Raw genomic sequence first — 9,189 nt, forward strand, 5'->3', positions numbered from 1 at the left:
AGGAGGAGGAAATGTTTAAAAAATGGTAACAAAATGCCCAAGTTACACAATCCATTGTAAGCACGAGAGGCACCCGTGTGTGATGAGTCCTCCAGTGTTAGATCAAACAAAGCAGAAAAAGCTTGCTTTATCTTTGTCACTAATGAGATATTTCTATACAGCTGGAGTCTTTTTAAAGACCTCAAAGAAACCACACTTTATAAAAAATGCTGTTTTTCATGTATTAAAAAAAAAAAAAAGACCAGGCAAGATTCCATTGTCTAAAACACACTGAAAATACATTCATTCTAAAAATTCTTCTAATTTGCAGTCTGGATTAAGTCCTAGAGTTGGCCTAAATAGTTCAATCTAACTGTTCTGTAACTATAAACCCTATGGCGGCCATCAGCTAGGAGATAAAATTTAAGTAGGCACAGAGTTTTGTCCTCTCTGCACTCTTCTTTTCTTTCCCTTTCATGACCTTATTATCTGTAACCATCTATTAAAGACTGAGTTCAGAAAACACTTTCACAACGAGATGGAAATGATTAGGTAGGGTTCAGCAGAGTATGTGCACTTTAACTGAAGGCAAAGGAATAAATCTCCACCAGGGAGGTAGAGCGTCAGGGAGTGGAGGAGTGATCCTTTCTGGCTGTTCCGCAGCATCAAGGGATTGATAGACCCTACATCCACCAGCACTGCCTGTGCGTGGGGGCAGGGAGGGCGGTGGTGGTCAGGGTGGGGTGCAGCCTCGGTTGTCATACATGCTGGTTTTCAGAGGCGTGCTTCTCAATCCTTCTAGGATGGAACACCAAGTCTTACATCTGATCTGGGTATTTTAGAATAAAGAAAAATGGAATTGAGAACCTCCTAACTCTGCTTCCTATTTCCAGACTATGTCTGCATGTGGTCATATCCTAATGGAGCAAGTCTGGCTCATCCGTTTCTCCTTTGGAGTAGAAAAGAATGCCTGTGTGTGGATGTCAGCGAAAGACCTGCCGACAGACAAAGGATGGAGACCGTTACAAACATGTTACTAGCAGTTACAGACATGGCCTCTAGAGCCGCACTGCTGGGTTCAAGTCCTAACTCTTCCTTTATTAGCTGTGTAACATTGGGCAGATTAATTAAATTTTCTGTGCTTTAGTTTCTTTACCTGCAGAATGGGAACATATTTGTACTGACGCCATTTAGCTGTGAGTTATTTATGTGTAGTATTCCGAACTTTGCCCAGTATACAGGAAGCATTGTATAAGTGGTAATAATGATAATAGTTTAAAAATTATTATGGGGGCACCTGGGTGGCTCAGTGGGTTAAATATCTGACTTCGGCTCAGGTCATGAACTCGTTTCGAGCCCTGCCTCGGGCTCTGTGCTGGCACAGACCCTGCTTGGGATTCTCTTTCTTTCTCTGCCCCTCCCCCACTTGCATTTTCACTCTCTCTGGAAATAAATAAATTTTGAAAATATATTATGATTTTATTGTTAATGGAGGCCCCGTTGACTACTACAAAGTCCAGCATTTTAATTCCTTTTTCTCTGAGATTCCAGAATCCCCGTCCTGAGAGGCTCCTTTTGCGGTATCCTCTGGCGACATCCCAACACTGGAGGAGCCCAGCTGCCCAGTCCTAACGCTATAGCGGTTGCCTGGGCTACCTGCGCAGCCAAAGGAGATGTCACAGTGCGACAGATCTGTGTCACCACACGTGTCTGAGTACCAATATCAACATGCCTCCTCAGACCACCCGGAATTGTATCTCTCAGCCTCCTCCTTCACAGGAGCTGTCAAACCTTGCCCCTTCTCTCCCAGCTCCCCATGTCCTGCACTCATTCTCAGCTGATAATCTTGCTCCCCAGTTCAGAGGGAAAGAGGTGTGAGAAAGAAGTGCCCCTGACTCTGTCTCCACAGCTCCACATCCACTGGCATCTCTTGTACTAGAAGACACCCCCTTCCTTCCTCCAGCCTGCGGGGGACCCCTCTCTGCCACTTCCCTGGGGCTTGGCCAGCTCTCATTCACCTTTCCCCCCATATTTGCAATATGCCTTTCCCGACCTGTTCCTTTTTCTATTCACACCTGGAGCAGCTCAAGTCTGTGACACACACACACACACACACACACACACACACACGCACGCACGCACACACACACACACACACATCTTTCCTTATTCCCATGCGACCTTTCTGTCAAGGCCCAAGAAACCTCACCCTTCTTGTTCACAACCAAACTTTTTAAAAAACTGTCTACATTAGCTGTTTATATTTCTTTACCAAGGATAAGGATAAACCTTATTATTGAGCTCCCAGGCCTCTGAAACTACTCTTGCCTAAATTCCCAATGTCCTATGCTGTCATGAAATCTCAAGGATATTTTAGTTGTTTTGCTCTCTTAAAAAAAATCCTCTTCTCTTGCCTTCTAGCCACAAACATCTGATTCTTCTTTTGCCTCTCTGGCCTTCTTATGTGTCTTTACAATCTTTTCCTTTCTACCCATTCCTTAAATACCTTTCTCTTAACTTCGTAGCCCATACACCCAATTGCCTGTGCATATATCTATTTAGACATTTCTCTGACACAATAAATTTAACATGTCAAAGCAGGACAAATAAACTTTCCCCCTAAACCTGCTTCTGTTTTGTTTGTTTGTTTGGACCAGAGTTTACTATCTCAAGGAATGGCACCATCATTCACACAGTCCCCAGAAACTTGGGGAAGTTACTTTAAATCCTTTATCTCCTTCATTCTCTACCCATCAATTACCTTTTATCTTCCTTCCATCTCCTAAATGGTCTGAATCCATTCACTTCTCTCAAATCACTTCTTTCTGCTTTACCTGGCTCTTCTTTCTCACCAGAATTACAGTACTGTCTCCTACTCTGCCTTCTTTTCTATGCTCTGTAATCTAACCTTGAGTGATCTTTGAATATTCACACCTGATCATGGAACTCTTGTTTAAAATCCTTCATTAATTTATCATTGCCTTTGGGATTAGTACAAATTCCTCCATAGGGCATCTGTATGGGGCACTCCAGGCTCTGGCCCTGCCAGCCTTCTGGCTACCTCTCACCACTTTCTCCTTGAACTCTGCCATGCAGGCACACAGACTTTCTTGGGCTCTGCATAGATCCCTTGTTTGCACTCACCTACCACTTTGCCAACTTTTAGCACAGTGCCTAATATACGGGAGTACTCGGTAAATAGTGATTGAATGAGAAATAAAGAATTTTGGTTCGTTATCTTTTTAGTTGTTTCTGATATCTTACATCTTATCAGAAGCCCCATCTATTCCCCTATTCCCATTTCAAAAATCTAACTTACATTTCCCACAACTTTCTACACTTAAAAAATTTTTAGGAGTACCTGGTGGCTCAGGGGGTTAAGGGTTGGACTCTTGGTTTCAGCTCAGCTCATGATCTCACGGTCATGGTTTGGAGGCCCAAATTGGGCTCTGTGCCGTCAGCGCAGAACCTGCTTGGGATTCTCTCTATCTCTCTTCCCCCTCTGTCCCTCCCTCTCGTGCTCCACTCTCTTTGTCTCTCAAAATAAATGAATAAACTTAAAAAAAAATTGTTATCCTCCTTGTAGCCCAGAGGTTGCAAATTATATGTTTCTAGATCAAATATGACAGGTGAAGTTAGTTTGGTCTACACAATATTTTAAAATTTGAATTAGTTGCAATACTTAAAATTCAGGGTGTTTACATAAAACTTTAGCTTCTCTTGAAAACAAATTGGAAAAATCAAAGAGCTCCCACTGTATTCTGCCAGCATTCCCACATGGTCATAACCAGTTGGAGCTGGGTAGCAATCTCTCTCTTCAAAAGGCAGGTAGTTTCTGGTTTATGTTAGTCACATCAGGCCCACTTCATCCCCAGATTCCTTGTGGTACTTGTAGGACCTGTGGGCACCTAGTTTGCACCACCTGGTATGGATTTGCTCCCAACAGTAGATTCCTCAGGCAAGAAATTCAATATCAGTCATGTCTGTGGAGTTCCCAAACATGCACAGGAATGTATATGATTTCTGTGCTGGAGCAGTTCCCAGAGAATGGGACCAACACTGTCATCACTGCTCTGCCCAGTGTGGGTCCTCTGCTGTCTGTGTCCATACTGACGTGCTATGGGGAGCAGGGTAGGCTCAGAGATGTGCTGTTAGAGGTCCTCTCCATGGACTAAGGACTCCACGACACAGGTCCCAGCCACAGACAGGGCTTACATTTCCAATTTCCATAAGCATCCCACAACTATCCCCACCACCCTGGCCATCACGCTTTCCTGCATATAAATAAGTAGAGTGTGTCTCTGCCTCTAGAACCTCCAAACGACCATCCCCTTTCAGTCTGGGGGAAGCTGCCTCTTGGGTCTGGGCCAGGCCCCCACTTTAATCTTGAACACCAGCCCAACTCTTCCACCCCTGGCACAATCTGCTTTCACCTCTTACATTCCTGCCAGGAACATGAAAAGTGTTTACTCCCACTACTATGGAAGGTCTAGAAAGGAAATCCAAGCCTTTCAGAGACATAATACTGAGATGGTGCTACTATATATTTTACTCTTCCCTGGTGAACTCATCATAGTACAAAATTCACAAAATAAGGCGCCCATCAGCATTTCCCTCAATGTCTCATCCTGGTATATCCAATATTTCAGTTTCTGTGTTTTATCCTGCCAGCTGAACTGACTACAAGTTTCTCGAAGATGAGATTTCTTTCAATCATCATTTTTATCTCTAACACTTAGCATAAATTCTGCCATATAATATTTGCTCAATAAATATTATTTTAATAGATGAATAAATTATACATAGGTCAGTATTCTGTTTTACAGATAGAAAATATTTAGGGAAACACAAACCCTAAAGCAGATATCTTCAAAGGCCACTTTTCAAAAATAGCCCAGCTCTACAGAAATCTGAGGATCTACAGAAACAAGCAGTTAAATTTATCCCATTCAGAGTAAATCCCTCTTCAAACATTTATTGGTGATAACTAGAGATTCCATTTCTGAGTAATTATTTCTCTTTCAGTAAGTCAAGGTCGGGATATTTTCAAAACTATAATCCTGACTTAGCCACACTGATTTCTGTCATTTAAGATTATCCTTGAAATAGTGAATGCATGTTGCTTACCCTGGGGTTAAAATTCGTTTGATAGTCTAGACATTCTTTGTTTGCTCTGGATGAAAGTTCGCATTTCTCTGTAACACATGAACAGGTAAATTAAAACAAGTTTTGCACTGTGATTTCCCATTAATCATGATTATCAATTCATGAATTCCTGATAAGCCTGTTTGGTTAAATCTGATCTTTCACCTCCATGTTTAGAAGTTGAATTAAGGATAATTGCATGCATTATGCCACTTGTGACAGAATTTGAGCTGATTAGCTTGTAGAGAACTGATTAGGTGAAGGCTATAGTAGTATAAAAGTATGCATTATAATAGACTATGTAGATGAGCTTGTAGTGATATTGTATATGACACAAAACCAAAAGAACAGATTTTTATTCAGATTAGAGACTCTCTTAATTGTACTCCATAAGCATCAGGGTGCATGACAGTCACTGAATGACTAGAAATTCAGCCGCACCTTTTTATCAACTGCCCATCATAAGTCTTCTGTTCCCTACTGAAGAAAAAGAGAAAATATAAATAGAAAGTTCTGCCAGGTGGGATAAAAATGCACCACAAAGAACACAGCTCAAAGCTCTCCTGTGTGACCCCCCCCCACACACACAAAGGCATGCACCACAGCATTTCATTACATCTACTGCCAAGACTTCTGAAGTACAGTCTATTTTGAGAATGGCCTTCGAGAGACCCCCAGACCGCCCCACATGTAAATCCTCTTATCTCATTTTCAGGCAACACCTCCCAATTCCCACGTGCTTTCCTTCTTGTGAGTTTTTGATGTGTGATGATATCTCATTCAGCTTTGGTGTTCCAGTTTGCTTCATGTTTTTCCTTTTGACTCGTGCATCGTTGATAATGTAATCATAGTTGCTCCTGGCAGCCTCCGTGTGTGTATCCTGCTTTGTTTCTCCATGTTACAATTACCTGGTGTCATCTGGGCTTCTAATTTTCCTAGACAGCATAAAGCATCAGCAGTAGCTACTCGGAAAAGTAATAAACATGAATGTTCCCTACCCCACCTCCTCTTGACAAGCCTTCCATTTAGCTGCATATTTAAAAATATCTCATCTTCAACATCTTCAGCAGAAGAAACAAAGCAAAATGTGATGTTTTGGTGTGATGGTGACTAGGGACTTTTGAATTATCTCAACCTATACACTTAAAACATTCAGAGAGTGTGTTGTAGGAAAATGTTATTTTCTTGGAAGGCCATTGTGAGGAGAACTTTCAGCAAAAAATTACCAAATCTTAAAGAAAGGTGGCCTGATAGAAATACTAACTAGGCTTTCTCTTTCTTGACCACATGTACTTATTTTTAAACATCTTTTAACTTGTATCTTTTCTTATACTACATGCGAAAACTTTCTAAATACATGCAGTTTAATAAAAACATTTGGAGGACAGGTCAAAAAACAAAATTATCATATGACTTTCAAAGGTAATGATTTTATTTTTCTACAAGGATCATATATGACCTGAGGGTATAGCATAGGATGAGAAATGTATGATCTAGGTTAGCCCAGCTCCTGGCTATTATCTTTGTATTACAGTGGGATTTCCAATTCAATGTAATGCTTTCATGATCTCAGCTTTTCCATCTATAAAACAATAGTAAACTTATCACGTGTATTGAGTAGAATAATGGACCCAATATAGACCCTCCAAAATTATAATGGGTCCTATACGGGCCCTCCCAAAGATGTCCATACCCTAATCCCAGAAACCTGTGGCTATGTTACCTTACAGGACAAAAGGAACATTGTAGATGTGATTAAGGGTATGGACCTAGAGAAGGAGAGAATAGTTTGGATTATCCGGCCTTGTCTCATCATGAGTCCTTAAAAGCAGAGACCCTTTCCCAGATGTGTTAGATGAATGAGATGCAAGAAGGAGGATGAGAGAGACTTGACCTGCCACTTACTGATGTTAAAGATGGAAGCAAGGGGCCATGAACCAAGAAATGTGGGTGGCCTCTAGAAGCTGAAAATGGCCCTCTGTTGACAGCCAGCAACAACACGGGGATCTCAGTCCCTGTGTCTTGAGTCTCAGTTGCTGAGTTCTGCCCACAACATCAAATAAGCAAGGAAATAGATTCTCCCCTAGAGCCTCCAGAAAGGTATGTAGCCTGCTGGCACCTTGGTTTTAACCCAGCAGAAACCCATGTTGGACTTCTGACCTACAGAGCTGTAAGACAGTATACTGCCTTACTGTTTAAACCACTAAATGTGTCATATCTGTTAGAGTGACAATAAGAAACTAACACATCACATGGTGGGCAAACAACATTCATATGAGGCATTAGGAAGGTCTCAGCCTGTTTGTTTGTTTTTTTTTTTCTACTACAGACTATTTCCCCGAGACAGAATATTCTGGGGTTGCCCACTCAGCTACACTTCTGGAGTGTTTTGGGTCAGTTTGCTTTCTTAGAACCTTTGTGAGGAACATGTGAGTGACAGAAGAAGAAAGGGGGAGGGTCAGAAGACATCAGAGCCTTAGGGGAGGTTCTTGCCTAAAAGGCTGTTACTGTATAAAGAAAGAAGCATGAATACTTTATGGAGCTGAGTAGGTTGAGCGTCAGCCAGCGCCTGGGAGCAGTGTGGGCATGTGGAGAGAGGAGAGGTTGTCTAGAGGGTGGCAGGGCTCAGGGGCTCAGGGGTGATAGGCTGAAAAGGAGAGGGACAGGAGGGTAGAAGCTTGGGGTAGCGGGAGGGGAGAGAGAGAGAGAGAGAGAGAGGGAGAATTTTCTGGGTTTGAAAACAAGAGGCTTCTAAGAGATACAGGATTTTTACTTTTTATTTATTTTTAATTTTTTTTCTATTTTTTATTTATTTTTGAGAGACAGAGAGAGACAGTGTGAGCAGGGGAGGGTCAGAGAGAGGGGGAGACACAGAATCTGAAACAGGATCCAGGCTCTGAGATGTCAGTACAGAGACTGACGCGGGGCTTGAACCCACGAACCATGAGATCATGACCTGAGCCAAAGTCGGACACTCAACTGACTGAGCCACCCAGGTGTCCCGAGATACAGGATTTTTAAAAACTGTTAGGGATTCTGTCCTCATATCCCACACCGTATTTTTCAGAAATATAGGTGAAGATTAGAGTTCTAAATTAGACTATGCTTTTTCAAAAACAACTCAACTCTATTTTGTACTGAGCCAATGGTCCATGATGAACCTCTTATATGGACACAGGAAATAATGAAGTGAAAATGAATTAAATGTTGGGATAAAGGAAGAGACATAGAATCTAGATCAAACTGGCTTTTTTGGGTAAATTTTTGATGGATTTCAGTAGATAGATAAATAAGATAACTGAGACTATACCTTCTTATAAGGATCTTTTTCTATACCAGTAGCTAAATCTCCATGGATAGAATATTTTTATTTCAACAGCTAAACCTCGAGTTTAAACTGATGTTTGCTCAACATTAAATGGGATTAGAATTAGACCAGGGTTCAAATTCCATTCCCCCTCTTGTTAGCTGTTTATATTATTGTGTAGTACCTCAATCTTGGAGTCACAGATACCTTACTTCTAAAATGGGGATAATAATACCTGTCTTTCAATGTTATTGTGAGAATTAGATACAGTGTTTGAAAAATGCCTAGCAGAGCTGGTGGTACATGGTAATGAGCACTTAATAAACAGCAGCTACCATTATGATTAGGGACACTGGAGGATATTGTTGTAATAGTTTAACCCAGGATATAAAAGAGGACAAATGGATGACAATTGGTAAGACTTAATAGCAATTTTCTTTGGAACTGTTGACATAAATAAATGCATGAGCCCATGATTATACATTTTCCAACAACTTCAGTTAATTGTGGTTTCATTTCTGAAACTGTTTTCAACTCTAGGACTTGCAGAAGTGAAAAATACTGAGCATAAAACTCAGAGTAAATGAAAGCAATATAGAATCCAAGCGTTTATTCCTCAGCATGTTACAATCATAACTAATAACATGCCCTTGCTTGTAATCCAAACTTTCTTTTCTTGATTTTCCCCCTATTTATGAGAATTCTGATCAAAGCCTGGGCCGCAACACAAACCTTGATCAAGATTGAGAAGTGTTAAA

The sequence above is a fragment of the Suricata suricatta genome, chromosome 3 (assembly GCF_006229205.1).
Source record: "Suricata suricatta isolate VVHF042 chromosome 3, meerkat_22Aug2017_6uvM2_HiC, whole genome shotgun sequence".
NCBI lineage: Eukaryota > Metazoa > Chordata > Mammalia > Carnivora > Herpestidae > Suricata > Suricata suricatta.